This window comes from Pseudophryne corroboree, chromosome 1 (assembly GCF_028390025.1).
Source record: "Pseudophryne corroboree isolate aPseCor3 chromosome 1, aPseCor3.hap2, whole genome shotgun sequence".
Classification (NCBI taxonomy): Eukaryota; Metazoa; Chordata; class Amphibia; order Anura; family Myobatrachidae; genus Pseudophryne; species Pseudophryne corroboree.
Window position 1 is genome coordinate 756022890 of NC_086444.1, and position 20425 is coordinate 756043314.

General features: G+C 43.8%; 1 protein-coding gene across 4 annotated transcripts in view; it reads left to right on the forward strand.

The window, feature by feature from the left end:
• Nucleotides 1-2203: 2203 nt before the first annotated feature.
• The window catches only part of HERC3 (HECT and RLD domain containing E3 ubiquitin protein ligase 3), a 274861-nt gene continuing 256639 nt past the window's right edge, over nt 2204-20425 (forward strand). For 3 of the 4 annotated variants that reach the window (XM_063917111.1, XM_063917130.1, XM_063917122.1), the window contains exon 1: nt 2209-2335. The gene's annotated coding sequence lies outside the window, so the exon portion shown is untranslated. Of the gene's footprint in view, nt 2336-20425 lie in introns of all 4 variants that reach the window. The other variant, XM_063917138.1, reaches the window with a different exon arrangement.

Here is a 20425-nt window from a genome sequence, read left to right on the forward strand (position 1 = left end):
CCGCTGCCTCGTGCTTGCTTATATAAGACAGCGAGAGGAGGCAGGGCGATGATGTGGTGGCCATTTCAAAAATGATGCTGAGGCGCCATTTTTTAAATTGGAATCGCTTGCCAAGCTCTGCAGAATGGCAGGCAGGGACTGAATCCTCTCTGATTCAGGCTTGCTGCTAACACCTGCACCGCCGCGTATCCCTGCTGTATATGCCCACTACCTATCCAGTGATGACAGCGGATCCATCACTGGACAGCAGATTCAGTGATGGATCCACTGACCAATCACATCTGCATCACTGATAGGGGCGTGCTTTCATACGTCTTAAAAAGCACATCCCTGTCAAAGAGGCACTTCTATAGGTGTCGCTTCTCCTGCTTTTTTTAATAGGCTTTTACTGGCCGCAGCTTGGTCCTGCCTCCCGCTCCCGCCCTATTACCATTGGCAGCAGGAGGCATCGCTGCTCTCGGCCCTTCCAAATCAATGGAACACTTTTTTACATTGTAAAAATAATTAGAATATTATAAAGCAGATATTTATGACACAGAATTTGCATCATAAGTATCTTCTTTGTATTATTTTAATCATTTATGAATTGTTTAAGACAAGGCTGAAGTTAGCTTCTTATTCAGCTCCAGCTTCTTATTCAGAAAATGTTATATTAAGACCCTTAAATAAGGATAGATTACTAAATTAACATTGTATAAACAGAACATTGTGTCCCTTATACCAATTTACATTACATTTTGCCTTAAACAATAAGGATTTGGGCATGAAAATGGTGGTAAAGCGGGCACAGGCACCAGATTTCATCATTTTAAATAAGAAGCTGTATGTAGTTCTGCAAGGGTTAAACAGCGTTGGTCAACAGATATGACACATGAAGCCCACACAGGGTGGTCACTTACATATCACCCACTTGCAATTTGCCTTGACCAACAAGCATTTGGTCATGAAAATGGTGGTAAAGCGGGCAGAGGCACCATATTTCATAATATTGAATAAGAAGCTGTAGTTCTGCAAGGGTTAAACAGCGTTGGTCAACAGATTTGACACCTGAAATCTGTTGACCAACGCTATTTAACCCTTGCAGATCTACAGCTTCTTATTCAAAATTACACAATTTGGTGCCTGTGCCCGCTTTACCACCATTTTCATGACCAAATGCTTGTTGGTCACGGCAAATTGCAAGTGGGTGAGTGACCATCCTGTGTGGGTTTCAAGCATCAAATCTTTTGACCAACGCTGTTTAATCCTTGCAGAACTACAGCTTCTTATTCAAAATGTTGAAATCTGGTGCCTGAGCCCGCTTTACCACTCACTTTTATGCCCAAATCCTTTTTGTTTAAGGGACAATGGGGGTCATTCCGAGTTGATCGCTCGCTAGCTAGTTTTAGCAGCTGTGCAAACGCTATGCCACCGCCCCTGGAGAGTGTATTTTAGCTTAGCAGAAGTACGAATGCATGTGCAGCCGAGCTCTGCAAAAACAGTTTCTGCAGTTTCTGAGTAGCTCTGAACCTACTCAGCGCTTGCGATCACTTCAGCCTATACGTGTCCGGATTTGACGTCATACACCCGCCCAGCGAACGCCCAGCCACGCCTGCATTTTTTTCAGACACGCCTGCGTTTTTGCAAACGCTCCTTGAAAACGGTCAGTTGACACCCAGAAACGCCCCCTCCCTGTCAATCTTCTTGTGGCCATCAGTGCGACTGAAAACTTCGCTAGAACCTGTGCACAACCACAACGGGCTTTGTACCCGTACGTCGCGCGTGCGCATTGCGGTGCATATGCATGCGCAGAAATGCCATTTTTTAGCCTGATCGCTGCGCTGCGTACAACGGCAGCTAGCGATCAACTAGGAATGACCCCCAATGTCATGTAAATTGGTGTAAGGGGGACAATTTTTTGTGTATACAATGTTAACTTAGTAACCTACAGTATCCTTATTTGTTTTAAATATAACATTTTCTGAATAAGAAGCTGGCCGAATAAGAAGCTAACTTCAGCTTCGTATCATTAAGTGTGTAATTGTGTATACGTACATACAGGACTTTCGAGCTCTATAAAAATAGGATTTTTCCTGAACTCATAGAGCAAAGTGTAACTACTGTAGTGACACAAGCGAGCAGTCAGAGAGACTCCTAGAAACCACATACAGTAGTAATGTGTGTGTGTCAGCCTCTTGTCATTGGTGTATGCACGCTGTCAGTCACAGGCAATGGAGGGAGGTGCCTGTGTGGGAGTCGTTTCCTAAACTTCCCTGTTATTATGTGAGTGAGCAGCCACAGCAGCAGAGAAAAAGCAGTCGCTGGGTTGGGGGAGATCTGTGTGACCAGGACTCAGGTAAGACACAGTGGTGCACACAGCAGCAGCCTATTGTCCTCAGCATTCTAGTGGCACGCTGGCACAGAGCTGTTGGGATGCCTGTGACAGCGGCTCGGGTGGTAGCTGTCTCTCAGCAGCAGCAGGATAGTAATGGCTGATTATCTGGGAATTAGCACTGTACCCTATACGACAGTGTGCCTCACATGATGAGACCACCAGTGTATGCTCTGCTTTCCCGTCTCATAGTGTGCTCAGGGACGGTACACTTGCCAGGCCTTCATGTTTCCTTCTCAGCTAAATCTTGTACTGTATGTCACAAAAAGGGTTCAGGAAATAGGTGCCAGTGAGAGATGACATGTGTGCCAGGGTTGGGTGTCCTGTGCTAGATGGCAACGTGCATGCAGGATTGCCAAGATCAGGGAAGTTCCCAATGGGTAGAGCTTCAGCCAAGTGAAATAAGATTTGGCAGGCTGGTGTTAACAGGGATTTATTTGTTTTAAGCTGTGATCAGGATTCTGAGTTCCTATAAATCTGGTAAACAGCTGCTCATTTGTAGTCATGACAACACTATGGATGTATAGTATACAGTATTGTACTGTACATCCTAAATTCATGTGTCAGCCTGACAGGCGGCTTACTGAAATTTTGTTAAAACCCCACCCCCCCCAAAAAAAGTGACATCTTGAATTGTAAAGATATTGTACATCGGTAACGACCCGAGGGAGTGCGCAGCGTTAACAATATAGGCCCTCATTCCGAGTCGTTCGCTCGGTAAATTTCATCGCATCGCAGTGATTTTCCGCTTAGTGCGCATGCGTAATGTTCGCACTGCGACTGCGCCAAGTAATTTTACAATGAAGATAGTATTTTTACTCACGGCTTTTTCTTCGCTCCGGCGATCGTAGTGTGATTGACAGGAAATGGGTGTTACTGGGCGGAAACAGGCCGTTTTAAGGGCGTGTGGGAAAAAACGCTACCGTTTCTGGGAAAAACGCGGGAGTGGCTGGAGAAACGGGGGAGTGTCTGGGCGAACGCTGGGAGTGTTTGTGACGTCAAACCAGGAACGACAAGCACTGAACTGATCGCAGATGCCGAGTAAGTGTGAAGCTACTCTGAAACTGCTAAGAAGTTTGTAATCGCAATATTGCGAATACATCGTTCGCAATTTTAAGAAGCTAAGATTCACTCCCAGTAGGCGGCGGCTTAGCGTGTGTAACTCTGCTAAAATCGCCTTGCGACCGATCAACTCGGAATGAGGGCCATAGTGAATATACACTGGTCAATGTGAACGATATATCGTCAGATCCACCGGATCAGACGATATATCGGGTGCATATCTCCAAGTGTGTACCCAGCCTAACTGCCCAGTGCTGCAGAGCACTGTGGTGCCTTATATATCTACACTGATAATACAGCCTCCTATCATTGCACAAAGGTGAAAGCAACCAGCAATTCGATTTGCTGTAATTTAGTGGGGTATCCAATTAGCCGCGATAACGTGGTTTCGGAATATTTTATCGCATTTGCGATAACTTGGTATCCAGTTAGGTGCGAAAAGTTATTGGCGATAAGTCTCTAGGGTTTATCGCAAATTTCTCATCACCATCTCTGAGCAGGGGATAAGTAGTGCAAAATCCCTATTTTAAGGTAAAAATGTCAGGCTTTGGTTCAGAACCCCAGGACACCCCCCTGAATGACTAATTAGGCACTTAGAAGTTTTTAATTATTTTTAATTGGCCAATAATGACATGTCATTTTTGGGTTAAAAAAATGCAAAGTGATGGAAATTGGGTTACAAGCTATGGGACAGGTATATTGGGGTGCTTTATGAGTGACACAAGTGTTTTTAGGCTTGCAGGTGGGAGTAATCGGTCCGTTTCCACTTCTTTTTAAAAGTCCCCTACAATGACCCAAATATATACCTACACTATACCCATTTTATGTACCCCAAATTTATTTGGCTGAAAAAAATGCTTTCTATCATTTGACAAAATTTAATTACATCAGATAGTTTTATTATGGCCACTAATAGACTTCTATAATGTTTTCCTATATTAGTTTGGGTTTTTTGGGAGCACAGGCACATTTCCCCATTTTCTCCTATACTTATCATTTATATCTGGTTTTGCCGGCTAGAATTATCGTGCAAATTCCGTTATTGCCATTTTGGAATAGGATAGGTGTGATAAACAGGAGCGTGCAGGCTCGATAAGCTGAATGTTTGTGAGATAAGTGCGATAACATTAGCCGCAATAATGTATTGCTTTATTGCTGCTAATTATTTTATTTTTTATATTTATTTTTTGTTGTTTTTGGTTTACATTCTTACCTCCTGAGCGTTGTTTGTAAATAAATACTAATTAATGTTCCTGTTTTTACCAATGAGAGTCAGATGCACTTATTGTAATGTGTTTAACATATCATACATGTTATATCATGTGTTATTTATTGCAGATTAGTATTTAAAAATACAAGTATTATTATGTTCTGATCATATTCAGTATTTGGCATTTTGGTAGGTGTAGTCTCCTCTGTAGAGCAAAGATGAGCATCCAACAGTGTTTTAGGGGTTCAGTATGGAAGACTGATGCCGGAATCCCAACAGCTGGAATACCGGCAGGGAGCGCAGCGAGGCCCCTCGTGTGCTTGCTGCATTCGTCTTGGATCATGCCCAGTACACACTACTGAGCTCGCCACACTACTACACACTACACTAGCTTAGCTTGCCACACTACTGTATTCCTCCTCGAGTGGTGGCGTGGAGCATCACCCGAGTTGGAATACCGGGCTTGGGTCGGGTTTCCGTCCGCCGGCATGTCAGCTGTTGTTGGGATTTCGGCGTTGGTATCCTGAACGCCGGGATCCCAACAGCCGGTAAATTAACCGCATCCCGTATTCTAGGGTTCCACATGTGGGGCCCGACTCCTTCATAGAGCCGCAAATGACAAATTCTGTTTGTGGTTGTTATAGAAACGTGTGATATGGAGTGTACAGGCGCTGTGACAAACCAGATCCTATGAAAACAGGATGACCGGTCAGACTGTATTGACAGTTTTTTTTGCAATTACTACACACCTACTAGTGTGTATTTGAAGTTGATTTTTGTGTGTGCAACTTCTCCCACAAATTAGCTCAATAGTCCCCAGTCACTCTTACTAGTAATAGTAATCTCTGCTGTATGACAGTAATGCTCATCACTGCTCTACTGGCAATTATGCAGGCAACTGCTATATTGCCCAATAACAGTAGAGGTTGTGGGCAGTAGCACCATCGGTCGTCAGTACTTGCTAGTGCTTTTTTTGTAGAAAAATAAAATAGGTTCAGGTACTCCCGGGGGTGGGCAGCTGTGGGCGGAGCTGTGGGTAATGTGGGCGGTGCTACAGTGGACGAGGCACCCTTTGTAAGAATAAAACATTTCCTAAAAAAAAGAAGAGAATTTGCATGCATCAAAGGGCTGTGGCCTTGCAGACTACCTTATACCTCTGTTTTGCAACCTCCACCCCCAGAGATTGGCCACCACAGGTAAAAAAAATAAATCCTGATTTATGCCCTTACATTATTTGCCATTTTGTCTCCTTGGCCCATGGCCATTACACAGTATGACACACACCATAATGCCTATTACACATTATGCCACTCACCGTAATGCCTATTACACATTAGTCCACGCACCTTAATGCCCATTACACATTACTCCATGCACCGTAATGCCCATTATACATTAGGCCATGCACCGTAATGCCCATTTCACATTATGCCATGCACCGTAATGCCCAATACACAGTATGCCACACACACCATAATGCCCCTGACAACATTTTATGCCCCACACACAAATTATGCCACACAATAAGGCTTCTAATTAGTTATAAATGACCTCGTTGTCAAGGGTCCAATGCTTGTTGTCAGGGGCTTCATGCTTGTTTCCAAGGGTTTTATACCAGTTGCCAGGGGTTTCATGCTTTGGGTTCCATGCTCATTGCCAGGGGTCTCATGTCATGCTTGTTTCCAGGGGTTTCATTCTCGTTGCCAGGGGCTCCTGCTTGTTGCCAGGGGTTTCATTCTCATTGCCAGGCGCTCCTGCTCGTTGACAAGTTCCCCTCCAGCCCACGACACTCCCAAGACCGGGGTGGAGTGTGGGAGCTTCCTCCGCTGTGTCCCTCACCCCGTCCCCGGCCCCCCAAAAAAAGGCGTAGTGGGAGGTTCAAGAATGCTGTTCCTGATGACAGCATTTTTTTAAAAGAGTTTCAGGAATGGTGTTATTCCATTGTAAAGCGCAGCGGAATATGCTGCGCTATATAAGAAACTGCTAATAAATAAATAAATAATAAATATAGCCCTGGTACCCGCAAACCATTGTTGTAGACACTAGCTCCCAAATGACCAGTCATCTCTGAAGGTTGCGCTGCTGTTTTCCAATTGGTTGCCACTTATATTGCCAGTTAGATTAATAATTGACATGGCTAAAGCCGTGGATATCCCCACTCCTACCCCCCTACCCTACACAATACTGAAAATCTCCCTGATGGTATCTGGGATGATAGATCGACAGTGAAAATATCGACACCAAATGTTCAACATGGTCAAAAGATCGACAGGTTTGAATGGTCCGACATAAGGGTGGCCTACAAATGAAAAGGTCAACATGAGGGGTTTTTTTTTGGTACATTTTCTGATACTTTACCATCCATGTGGACTACGATTGGGAATTGTAACCTATGCAGAGTGAAGCATGGCAAGGGGACATGGTGCACTAATTGGGGTTCCACGTGCTGAAAAGGACATTTTGCGATCAAAAACTCATGTTGATCTTTTCATGTGTCGACCATTTCCCCCTGTCGACCTGTTGACCATGTCGTCCTTGTACACGTCGACCAGTTGGTGTTGACCTTCTCACTGTCATCCCATTGATCCATATCCGTCCCTGACTTACCTCATTCTGCAGAGTGAAAAAAAGCAGAACTATAAGAAAACTACCGTATATACTCGAGTATAAGTCGACCCGAATATAAGCCGAGGCACCTAATTTTACCACAAAAAACTGGGAAAAATTACTGACTCTAGTATAAGCCTAGTGTGGGAAATGCACGGTGCCAGGGGTTTTCATGCTCAGGGTGTCATGCTCGTTGCCAGGGATTTCATGCGGTAGGTGTTATGCTTGTTGCCAGGGGGTAATGTTTTGTCAAAGTCAGAAAAATGTTTCTATACACATTGCCATATTTGCACCTCACCCTGGTACGCGCTGCGCATGCGTGCGCTTTCCCGTGCTCGCACTCGGTATGCGTATTTACGGTAAAGAGTATGTAGTCGTAGCGTGCGACTCATTCGTTACACATTTTTATAAATAATGTATTTTATAGATCATGGTCCCTTTGATAGATTCTGAAAGTTTGGTTAATATAGAATGTCCCTGAACGGAGGGATCCCTCTTTGTATTGTGCGAAGGGTCTAACAGGAGTCATACAGTGGTGTTTGGTACCCATCGGAAGAGTATTTAAATAGCAATATTCCGGTGTTGGTTTGGAGCGGATTAATCGCTCGTGCGAATAGTTATGGACATAAGAAGTTATGTCCATTTATTATTATTTGTTCTTACTTAGTCATGCACCTGAACAGTGGAGACAGGTATCAGTGAGTCTCAAATGGCTCTTTGACCTCAGAGATCCCCCAAACAATAGTTTGCATGTTGGGAGGGCCTCATAACTTTACATGCATAAGGTAAGCACCGGAATAGTAATTGAAGATCAATTGTACTCCAAATCAGTATCTTTCCCGCAGACGGAGTACAATAGTCTTTAATTACACTGAGCTTTGAGACTCAATGAGGAGGGCCAACACCTGTGTTTTCGAATGGATTAGGGTTTGTATCCAGGAGAATGAGGGCTGAGATGTCATTGTCTCAACTGAAAGTGGACATCATGAATATAGAACAAAACCCAAACAGGATTCTGTTTTGTATTCGTCAAACAATAGCTCTCCAGAAGACAGGAATGTGTTGGTCATCACCCATTGTGTTGCATAACCAAGGCCACTGATACAACACAGCCCACCTGTATGAATCAACCTATGACCTTTGTTATAATGCGAAGCCGAATTCCTGCGTCCAATGGACAATGAGATTGTAGGGACCATTGGATTGCATTGTGTGAGTAGCATAAAAGACGGGCCTGTGGCATCCAGCTGGCACTTCTCATCAAACGGTTCTCATTGCTGATAATCGGGAAGCTGGCTGTCCAGAAGCGCTTGCGATCGTTACCCTTGTGCGTAAGTTTCTCTCCGTAATCATTGTCTTTCTGTGAGCCATTTCTCTCATCTCTCTCCCTATCTCTCTCTCTCTCTCTCTCTCTCTCTCTCTCTCTCCGTCTCTCTCCATCTCTCTCTCTCTCTCTCTCTCTCTCTCCGTCTCTCTCTCTCTCTCCCTTCTCTTTTCTCTCGTATTTTCCCTTGATTAGTATTGTATTGTATTGTATTTCTTGTATAGTTATTTGGTTAGGAAGTCTCTGTTATATTGTAGTGTATCATTTGTACTGTGATTCTTTTTGCAAGTATAATAGTCATAATACAGATAATAGGCTTTGGACCCTAAACAAGTATCTGTGTATTTTCTCATAGTGTTAAGTGTTCACAGAGCGTCGGTGACGCTCAAGCAGCTTTGTAGTTAATCAGGTTACACCAGGTTGCACTTACACATTGTCTCTACATAAAGGTATACTGTGTATCTCATTGTTAAAGGTATAGATATCAAGGTATAGCGTTGTGAGCGTCTGCGCCGCTGGTGATCTCCTCGTGGTCTCGAGCGTCTGCTACGCCATAGCGAATCATTACGTTAGTCAACAGCCAATAGCGTGCCTGCCTGTGATCTCTGGGCCGTGAGCGAACGTGACGCTTGAGCGTCTCGCCTACGGCTAAGCGATCGTTACGCAACTAGCGTACCCTTACGGTACTTCTTAAGTAAACAGCGTACAGTGTTCTTAGACCTCATAAAGGGTTGTTTATACGATAAAAGAATTTAGCATTGTCAATTGGGGGCCGTCCAGTCCTTCACATATCTGCACTAGGTAGATCAGCAGACATTATCCCTCAGCAAAGGGCGGGAGGTTGTCTCGCAGTGCTGACGGGATAAGCGTCTGCTTTGCTTAGATAAAGAGTGCTGAAGGAATCCGGGAACCGGAGGTAAGAACAAAACGCTTGTGTTTTTTTTTAAACTGTTTATTTTTCTTCTGTCTTGCGTATATACGCACGCATACATATATATATCTGCATTTCTTTTCCATCTGTGTATTTCATTTTTCGTATATCACTATCCTGTTTGCCAGTTTTATAGTTGAAAGAAAAGTGCTAAAAGAGACTTGCTGTTATTTCATAGTTTAAGAATAGAGGTAATAGTTAAAAGTGTAAGACAAACACACAGGTTTGCCTGGGAGATAAGGCAAAGCCAGTGGGGTACGCGGTAGATGATCAGGGATCGTTTACATTGATAAAAGTATATTGTGTTACGGTGGATCTTTGTTTTGCGTACACGTGTCTCTAACAAAGACTAGCGTACGCAATCCAAAGGCCGACGCACGCAGCGTTCATTACGCAACGTAGCGTCCGGTTACGCCCACGTAGCTCAAGTCACGATAAGCGATAATTAGCGCAAAGCGGTAGATAACGCGACGCGGTAAATAACGCAAGTCTATTTTTGGAAATCTGAAATTTAGTTTAACAGATCCTGCTCCTAATTGGTAACACAGCTGGGCTAAAGAAAATTTCTGCGCAGAAATAGATATAGAAACGAAAGTGTACATGTGTTGAGTGAGTGTGTTTTTATTACATAAGTTTATATAACTTAGAGGTTGAACCAAAAAGAAATCGGGTAGGACATACGTGTAAGTGACATATACGGTGGCTAAGGAGGCATCCTTGGTTAAATAAAATATGAGCATTAGAGTATAGCGGACCAGTATACAAGACCAGGAGGTCGTACAGAACAAGACCAGGAGGTCATAAGGAGACAAAGAAGGTCCGCTATAAAGGTACAAGAAGCACAACCCCGGGGGTTGGTGCTAAAACCCATATAGGCCATTGGAAGCTCTGGCTGAAGGAATTCGCAGCCGCAATTTTCGATTCCATTGATCTCTCAGTACATAACAGGTAGTGCTTATGTACTGAACGATTGTACCGCACGTAATTGTGTGCAGTAGTTAGTAATCTGACCTAATACCATTAGAGTAAAGTGGTCACAAACGCTATTTGTACATTCTGACGTGATTTGTGTAATTTTTTATTTTTAAAGGGAAGTTCGCTGGTCACTCAGGAACTATCTAACAACCCCTCCTTTACTGGAAAGAGTAAGTGTCCTGCGGGTAACCCTCATATGTTCCAGTAAACAGAAGGTTTTTTGGTAGGGCCCTGTATCGAGTACGCCAGCACCATATCGGTGTGATCAGGTCGTATTGGTCGAGGTGGGCGAGTGAGTGGGGTACTCGGTAAACCGCCACCGCCGGCCTATTTTGAATAATTTGGTTTGCTGTAAGGGTTCGCTGAAGACCGTGATATAAAGATCAAAGGAGTAGTAAGCAACACCTGCAGATTATGGGGGCCAGTTGTTCAGGTAGGGGGCGATCAACCTCGGTTCGGGTTGATTCAGAAGACCGTCCAGTAGGATCGGCCAGGTACATAATGTGTGAGAAACATGGAAGTCACACAGAAGTTTTATGTGATGAATGGGAAAGAATGACTGTACATGATGGGGAGAAGTTCCCAAATATAGACAGCTTTAGCCCAAAAGTGTTACAAAATTTAAGGAGGAGGATATGTCTCATTGAACCAACAAAGAGACGAAGTAAACATTATGATTATTTGCAGTTATGGCAACAGGAAGGTGAATTACAAAGAGAGTCAATTGACTTTTCTGACTCTTATCTTGAGAAGAGAGACATGGCATCAGGGAGGATTGTGGTTGCGGAGAAAAGCACAAGGTTGAACAATAAAAACGCTCTTAGCAACTGTAGTATAGATCATAAGAATAAGTGTAATAAATGTAACAATGATTATTGTAATGTTGTTGAATGTACAACTATTAACCTATGCAAGTTGCACCCCATGTCAAACTTTCCCCAGGAATACAAACAAGAAAGTGAGCCCAGAACAATGTCGGCACCTCTTCCAGAAGCCATCCTACAAGACATCCAGGTGGACACGATCAAATCGGTAAAGGCAATAATCAAACCCCCTAACGGAGGGTCAGGTGAGGTCGTGTCCACAGGTACGTACAATGTTTTATATCACGCACAAACAAATGTACCCCATATTGTAAGACCAAAACAAGGTGATGTAGCTGAGTTCGATCCGGTCAGGGTGATTGCAGTCCCCAATGGGAAGACTGGCGATCAGGGAACCATTCCCGTCAAGGACAGTGCAATGCGCCATCCCTGGTCCCGGACAGAATTGAGATCAATCATATCTGATTACCCAGATCCTAGGAAAGATCTAACTGTATGATCAAAGATTCACAGAAGGTATATCAACTCCCTAGACAACGACATAATCATGGTATCCAAGGAATCAGGTAGGTACAGGGAAAGCGGTTGATGGTGATGAGCATCCAAGCGTTTGAGGAGGCATCAAATCAGCCAAGACCCCAGTTCACTGACACTTGGAGAAAGCCAAGGATCTGTTACCATTGTAGAAGAGAAGGGCATTATGCCAACAACTGTAATAACCCACATAAAGTTAGACCCCCTAGACCAAGAAATGAGCAAAATTACAACACACACCATTATAATCAGAGATCAGATAGGAGGAATTTTGAGCCACACCCATGATAGGTAGTCAAGAAAGATGAGCATACGACGGATGGTAAGCCTGAGGTAACGGTTAACAAAGTGGGAGGTCATTCACTGAAGACACAGGAATGACCAGGTGAAAAGTTGTAAATGTATTTGTGAAAAATGTTTTTTTTTTCTCTCTCTCTCTATCCCCATCTCTGACGAGTAGTGGTAAGAATTCACACATTGCATATCCACTTGGTCCTTGCAGAAGTCTACCAAACCCCAGCATGACCTCCGCCACAATGTATTTCTGGCCAGATACAGACAGTGGAGTAATGCAGGTGCTGGTGGGGAGGGACTGCTCAAGGAGACCATTAGACACATAGATATGACAGCCTAATAAGTCTGACAATGTTTTTCTAATGCTAACAATGTTTTCTTAATGTTGACAATGTTTAAAAAAATGTTTTGTTTCTCTTTTCTTATTGATGGTTATTGTCGAGTTATGTAATGTATATATGCACATGAATTGTTCTCTATCTCTTTTGTTTTTTTTGTGTTTTCTCTCTCTTCTCACTCATGTTTCCATGGTTTAAAGATGCTATGTCACCCCTCAGTTGGACCAATGGTAATGCCAGATTTTTGCTCCTTACAGAAAGATCGTCGGTTAGGAAGGGAATATTGCATCACCAGAATGTTTGTTTGGAAGACTGAGAGACAGCACCTTTGAGAGGACAGCAGAACAAGAAGAACAACAAGACGAGAGAACTTATTATCGTAACAAGTTCTCTCCCCCTCAAACTGTTTTCTTATACCCCCTTTACAAATTTCTTCTTTTCTCCTCCTGTAAGATGGACTTGCCCCAAGAGACTGTGATATGGATTTTCCCGTTAACCATGATGTTGACCAGAGCAGTCTGTTTCGGTGAGAGTACCAGTGAGGTCGAGAAAGGATCCAGAAAGGTCCTGATGACTGAGACGGAGGTGTAAATTTCCAATAGCAACCCAATCACCAAGCAAAGGCGAGTACCGGGCACGATCTAACAACCATGTTATCTGTAAACATTTTCTTTGAAGGATTGTTAGTTAAAAAGAAAACTGTATCTGTAGGCTCTGTAACTATAATGCCAATCCAGTTTTAATATCCATATGGACCGGCATCCACTGAGTGACTATCACTCCTTAGTGGGTAACGTATTAAACCAAACAGATTGTTGGGTATGCTCTCAAGTACCTCAGGGTCATAGCAAATCAGGGCTAGTACCATTTCCTTTAACGTTAGGGGAGGTACTTGAGCTAAGTGGTGGGAGACCGGTGGACCGGAGGTTTAACATCTCCAGCCCTCCTAGTTTGAAGCTCCACCAATACCATGTGGATAGGTCCCTCTTATGTTTCAACATCTCCAATCCCCGAAAGCCGGGAAATTGGGAAGTGTCATGGAGCAACTTAACCATGACCTTCTCGCATAGAGCAGATAGAATGCCTACAGATACAGAGCTTGTACGCCACATAGCCAGTAGAGGAAAATCTTTCCGGTATAGATACACCCTAGGAAATAGAATTACTAGAGTTGGAGAAGTATCACCAGGATACTGTGCACATATCGTACAAACTGATACGTGCATTAAGCAGATGGAAGAATTAGGGTCAGGAGAGTTCACCTGGAAGGTGTGTAATATGGTAATGTCCTTCTCCGTCCCATATGTTCTCCCCGATGATGCATATTTCATATGCGGGAGAAAGGCGTACAAGTGGCTTGCCCCAAACTCTGAAGGATTGTGTTATATTGGAAAAGTATTGCCTGAAGTGATGACTGTTACACATGACAAAATGAAAGACATACACCGTGGTGCCCAAGCTCCTTATACTCACACTCATTACGAGCACCGAGTTAAAAGACACCTGTCAGAAAGGTTAGAGCATCCGGCCTCTGATCTAATCCATGAATCCACCGGGATTCAGGTTCTGGTGGCGTTAGATTTCACTCGTATCGCTCGAGGAGTGATGAATTATAGATACATCTCTGCGCTTGCAAATTTGTTAGATAATATCACTGAAATGTATGATGACACGTTTAGATACACTGGAAGAGAACTTCAAGCCTACAAAACAGAACTAGTTCAGCATAGGATGGTTCTTAATTATCTTACAGCAGTAACAGGCGGATATTGTGTTACATTGGCAACACAGTACGGTATAAAGTGTTGCACGTATATCACAAATAGCACCGAGGATCCGGTAGAGGTCATAGACCAAAAGATGGACGATATTCTCCAATTAAAGTGGGAATTTCGCCGAAAACACAATCTCACCCTTGCTGCTGTAGGTAATGAGCTGACTAGTTGGGTGTCATGGTTGAACCCGCGAAATTGGTTCTCCGGTTTGGGAGACTGGGCTCAAGGAGTCATAATGGATGTTGGAAAGTTTCTACTATGTATCTTAGGTGTTGTTATATTTATTGGATTGATATTTAGATGCGGGCAGGCTTTAATGAGGTGCAAACAAAGTACAAGAGTGATGAGTTTGAGGAGTGAGGAAACTGTAATTAACCTGGATTTGATTTATGACCCAATGATAGAAACCATGATGTGATGAAAATGCGATTATAAGGTCCGTTTCTTTCACCTGTTTTTCTGCTTTTCACCAAGGTACAAAGACCCCCTTGGACGAGGAAGTTGACGAGACGCTATACAGACAACAGACAAGCACCAAAGATGAAGTTTTGACAACCTATGATATGGACACTTGATGAACTTTGCCATGGATCCCCAGTTTCCCTAGTATTTTTAAACTCACGCTAGCCCAACATTTTTGTAAATCTGATGGCACTGACAAAGCTATTTGCTCATGCCCAAGGAGCAATACAGCGCAAAGAAGACGACTCTCAACAGATACCGAACAAAACTTCAACAACAGATGTACATTTCCCTGACATAGAATACCACCGCATTTACCGTAATTATGTCTTTTCTTCATTTCTACAACCCTCAGGTAATGACACACATAGTCGATAGGGAATACAGGCACAGATATCAGCAACCACATACTTCCCCCATTCATGTATCATCAACTAAAATGTGCATCCCCATTTTGTTACAACTGAAAGCCGAAATGAGCTCGGTAAAGTTTGACAGCCCATCCACAGACCTGTACCACGGGATAAGAAGGAATTCAAATGTATACTTCGCAATACCTCGAAGCTTGATTTACCACACGTACGGCACGATGATACATGACCCTCCAAACATGGACTCATACACACATGCTTCTGCTTTCTCACTAGGTCATACCCTCTTCACACCTGCTCCACTCTTCTTCCTTACCCCACCATGGAAATCAATTAACCCCTGACTTACATTTTTCTCCTTTTGAAATGTTTTGGAAGGTGGCAGTTATTATTGACTGCCAAAGGGTGGACTGTCAAAGTCAGAAAAATGTTTCTATACACATTGCCATATTTGCACCTCACCCTGGTACGCGCTGCGCATGCGTGCGCTTTCCCGTGAAGGCGCATACCCGCTACTGTGTGCACTCGCTCGCACTCGGTATGCGTATTTACGGTAAAGAGTATGTAGTCGTAGCGTGCGACTCATTCGTTACACATTTTTATAAATAATGTATTTTATAGATCATGGTCCCTTTGATAGATTCTGAAAGTTTGGTTAATATAGAATGTCCCTGAACGGAGGGATCCCTCTTTGTATTGTGCGAAGGGTCTAACAGGAGTCATACAGTGGTGTTTGGTACCCATCGGAAGAGTATTTAAATAGCAATATTCCGGTGTTGGTTTGGAGCGGATTAATCGCTCGTGCGAATAGTTATGGACATAAGAAGTTATGTCCATTTATTATTATTTGTTCTTACTTAGTCATGCACCTGAACAGTGGAGACAGGTATCAGTGAGTCTCAAATGGCTCTTTGACCTCAGAGATCCCCCAAACAATAGTTTGCATGTTGGGAGGGCCTCATAACTTTACATGCATAAGGTAAGCACCGGAATAGTAATTGAAGATCAATTGTACTCCAAATCAGTATCTTTCCCGCAGACGGAGTACAATAGTCTTTAATTACACTGAGCTTTGAGACTCAATGAGGAGGGCCAACACCTGTGTTTTCGAATGGATTAGGGTTTGTATCCAGGAGAATGAGGGCTGAGATGTCATTGTCTCAACTGAAAGTGGACATCATGAATATAGAACAAAACCCAAACAGGATTCTGTTTTGTATTCGTCAAACAATAGCTCTCCAGAAGACAGGAATGTGTTGGTCATCACCCATTGTGTTGCATAACCAAGGCCACTGATACAACACAGCCCACCTGTATGAATCAACCTATGACCTTTGTTATAATGCGAAGCCGAATTCCTGCGTCCAATGGACAATGAGATTGTAGGGACCATTGGATTGCATTGTGTGAGTAGCATAAAAGACGGGCCTGTGGCATCCAGCTGGCACTTCTCATCAAACGGTTCTCATTGCTGATAATCGGGAAGCTGGCTGTCCAGAAGCGCTTGCGATCGTTACCCTTGTGCGTAAGTTTCTCTCCGTAATCATTGTCTTTCTGTGAGCCATTTCTCTCATCTCTCTCCCTATCTCTCTCTCTCTCTCTCTCTCTCTCTCTCTCTCCGTCTCTCTCCATCTCTCTCTCTCTCTCTCTCTCTCTCTCCGTCTCTCTCTCTCTCTCCCTTCTCTTTTCTCTCGTATTTTCCCTTGATTAGTATTGTATTGTATTGTATTTCTTGTATAGTTATTTGGTTAGGAAGTCTCTGTTATATTGTAGTGTATCATTTGTACTGTGATTCTTTTTGCAAGTATAATAGTCATAATACAGATAATAGGCTTTGGACCCTAAACAAGTATCTGTGTATTTTCTCATAGTGTTAAGTGTTCACAGAGCGTCGGTGACGCTCAAGCAGCTTTGTAGTTAATCAGGTTACACCAGGTTGCACTTACACATTGTCTCTACATAAAGGTATACTGTGTATCTCATTGTTAAAGGTATAGATATCAAGGTATAGCGTTGTGAGCGTCTGCGCCGCTGGTGATCTCCTCGTGGTCTCGAGCGTCTGCTACGCCATAGCGAATCATTACGTTAGTCAACAGCCAATAGCGTGCCTGCCTGTGATCTCTGGGCCGTGAGCGAACGTGACGCTTGAGCGTCTCGCCTACGGCTAAGCGATCGTTACGCAACTAGCGTACCCTTACGGTACTTCTTAAGTAAACAGCGTACAGTGTTCTTAGACCTCATAAAGGGTTGTTTATACGATAAAAGAATTTAGCATTGTCAGTTTGTTTCTAGGATTGTGCCCCCAGTGCCACATATACCCCCAGTGACAGATATCTCCCCACAGTGCCAGATAAAAACATGCCCCCGTTGCTTTGCCCCCAGTAGTTATGCCCCTTCTTTGCCCCCAGTAGTTGTGCCCCCTCTTTCATTGCCCCCAGTAGTTATGCCCTCTCTTTCATTGCCCCCAGTAGTTATGCCCTCTCTTTCATTGCCCCCAGTAGTTATGCCCTCTCTTTCATTGCCCCCAGTAGTTATGCCCTCTCTTTCATTGCCCACAGTAGTTATGACCCCTCTTTCTTTGCCCCAGTAGTTGTGGTGCCCCCTTTCTTTGCCCCCAGTAGTTGTTGTGCCCCCTTTCTTTGCCCCCTGTTACTGTGCCCCCGTTGCAGCTTACAAACACACAAACACACACTAAAACAATACTTACCACTGCCCCGCTCCTGCTTCCCGACCGCTTCTTCTGCTGCTGCGCTGCTCAACTCCGTCTGTCCACCCGCTCCGTCTGGCCGCCGCTCCATCTGTCCACCCGCTCCGTCTGGCCGCCGCTCCATCTGTCCACCCGCTCCGTCTGGACGCCGCTCCATCTGTCCACCCGCTCTGTATGGTCGCCGCTCCGTCTGGCCGCCCGCGCCGGCGCCCGCTTCCCGGCACCCGATCATCTCTATGGGAGAGACGTCATGACGTCTCTCCCATAGCAACGCCGCACAGACACTAGAGGTCAATAATGACCTCTAGTGTCTGTCCCTGGAGCCGGCTGCAGCGGACGCCCACACAGCCCGTCTGCTGCAGCCGTTGACTCGAGTATAAGCCGAGGGGGGCTTTTTCAGCATAGAAAAATGTGCTGAAAAAGTCGGCTTATACTCGAGTATATACGGTACTTCCTTTCATAGTCTGAGATAATCATTTTATTCTGCTGTTGCCAAGCAGCTATAATAAAGATATAGCCAGGACAGCACATTAGACATCCGGAACATAAATAGGGCTAGGTAGTTACCTAGAGTGCCAGTGGTTATGAGGCACTGTTACAGGATAGGCGTCATCTCCCACCCTGTCTTTCTCTTATCAGATAATCTGTGGCTTTACAGATCTGTCTTTGGGTTCCCTGTTACCGTTGGTAAACTGTTGTTGCCAAGCACCCCTACTGGTGTTACTGCAGACATTCTTTAAGTCCAAACTGTGCACCGGTTATAGGAGTGTAGTCACTGCCACAACCAGGGTCCTACATTGGTACCTGGAGCTTCTAACTGCTGGGTGTTATATATAGCTGCTGCAGCACCACCACCACCACCTCTTTGCTGGCGATTTGTGGCTGGTTAATCCAGACCACATCCTTTAGATCAGGACTGCAGGATAGTAGGTAGAGCATTAACTCAGGGCACAGGGTTCAACACAGGTCAGCCAAGGAATGGATTAGAGTTTTAGCTGTCTGTAGGTCACAGGATTACAGCAAATAATATGCGTCATGCAGTATCTTGTAAGCAGAATGTTATTTATTTCACGTTAGTTAGCGTTGCTGCCTCACAGCACTGGGATCATAAATTTGATTCTGTTTGGAGTTTTTATGATCTCCTTTGTGTGGGTTTTCTCCAGTCCTGCGGTTTACTCTGCAAATAGGGATTAATGAGTGTACCAAACTATATGGGCACAAAGTCTGAGTCAGCTGTACATATAACAATAAAACATTTATAAAAAAATCAAACATAAGAAATATACATATTGATAATCTATAATATAGGATACATCTAAAAATATATAACATGGATCCTTCCAGTATAAAAATATATATATTCTATGTGCGGACTGATTGAATGCGTTTTGTGAGTCCAATCAACCAATTTAGTTTTGAAAAAGTTCCAAACGTTAATAAATATTCAGCTTTAATGATAACCACTTGATAATATAGCAAATTGCTTGTTCTGACTGGATGATGAGTAAGTAGTCCCTGATGAAAGAACCGATTAAATAGGTTCTGAAACTTGGCCTGTCTTTGTTTATTTTGAGTGCATCCATTATTTTGATTATGTGCAGAAAAGGAAACAGTTTTAATGCATAAACTACTTTATTTGGTGCAAGAAAAAGCGTTACGGGTCTGCTCAGGACCCTTTAACAAGCTGTATATGTTTGGGCGCCCACAATACAATTGAATCGGCTTCAATGTATCTTATTGTTAAACCTGAAGTATCTTTGCAGTGGATGTACTATATTGGGACATTATTCCTACGGAATACATACGATTTACCGCTAGATGGGATGTCGGATCTCAGTATACTGACAGCGGCATCCAGTCTGTCAGAATCCCGGAAGCGAGGCAGTGAGTCCCCTCGCGGGCTCGCTGCGCTCGCCATGCTTCAGGCCCAGTGGCTCGCTTCGCTTTCCACAGGTTATATTCCCACTCGGTTGGTGGTGTAGACCCACCAACTTAGTGAGAATACCTGGAGGTGGCCGGGATTCCGGGCATCGCTATTTCAGCGGCTGTCGTGATTCCGGCATCTGTCTCCTGAACGCTGGGATCCCAACAGCCGGTATTTTAACTGCATCCCAAATCCTGTGAAATGATCACAATATGCTATGTTGATATTGTATGCAAAATATGGAGGATTGTTAGAAATACGCATAATGTTGTGATTATTTCTCTCTTCTTATTTTGCCTATTTCAAAATTCTATGGACCTCTGAGTGGTCTGAAGATAAGGAAGCCTAAAGCTAGAGCCAATATAGTTTTATTGATTGCACTATTGCACTTTATTGGTTAATATTAAAGCACTAGTAGGTGCTGGTAATCTCCGCTATTCCTATAGCTTAATTTAGTGGGATTTACCATTGCACTTTACTGATGTCCAGCTGGCACCTACAAAAATAGGGAGTGCATATTTTGCTAGATTTATTTCACACGTTCCCACTCAGAAGAGGGTAATCGGTACATCGCCAAGTTTAATGTCTCTTTTTACACACACACACACTCGCGCACACACACACTCGCACCCTTCAGCCATAAAAAATAAAACCAACTGCTATATATTGTGTAGGTCCCCTTCATGATGCCAAAACAGCTCTGAAGTTGTCCTATG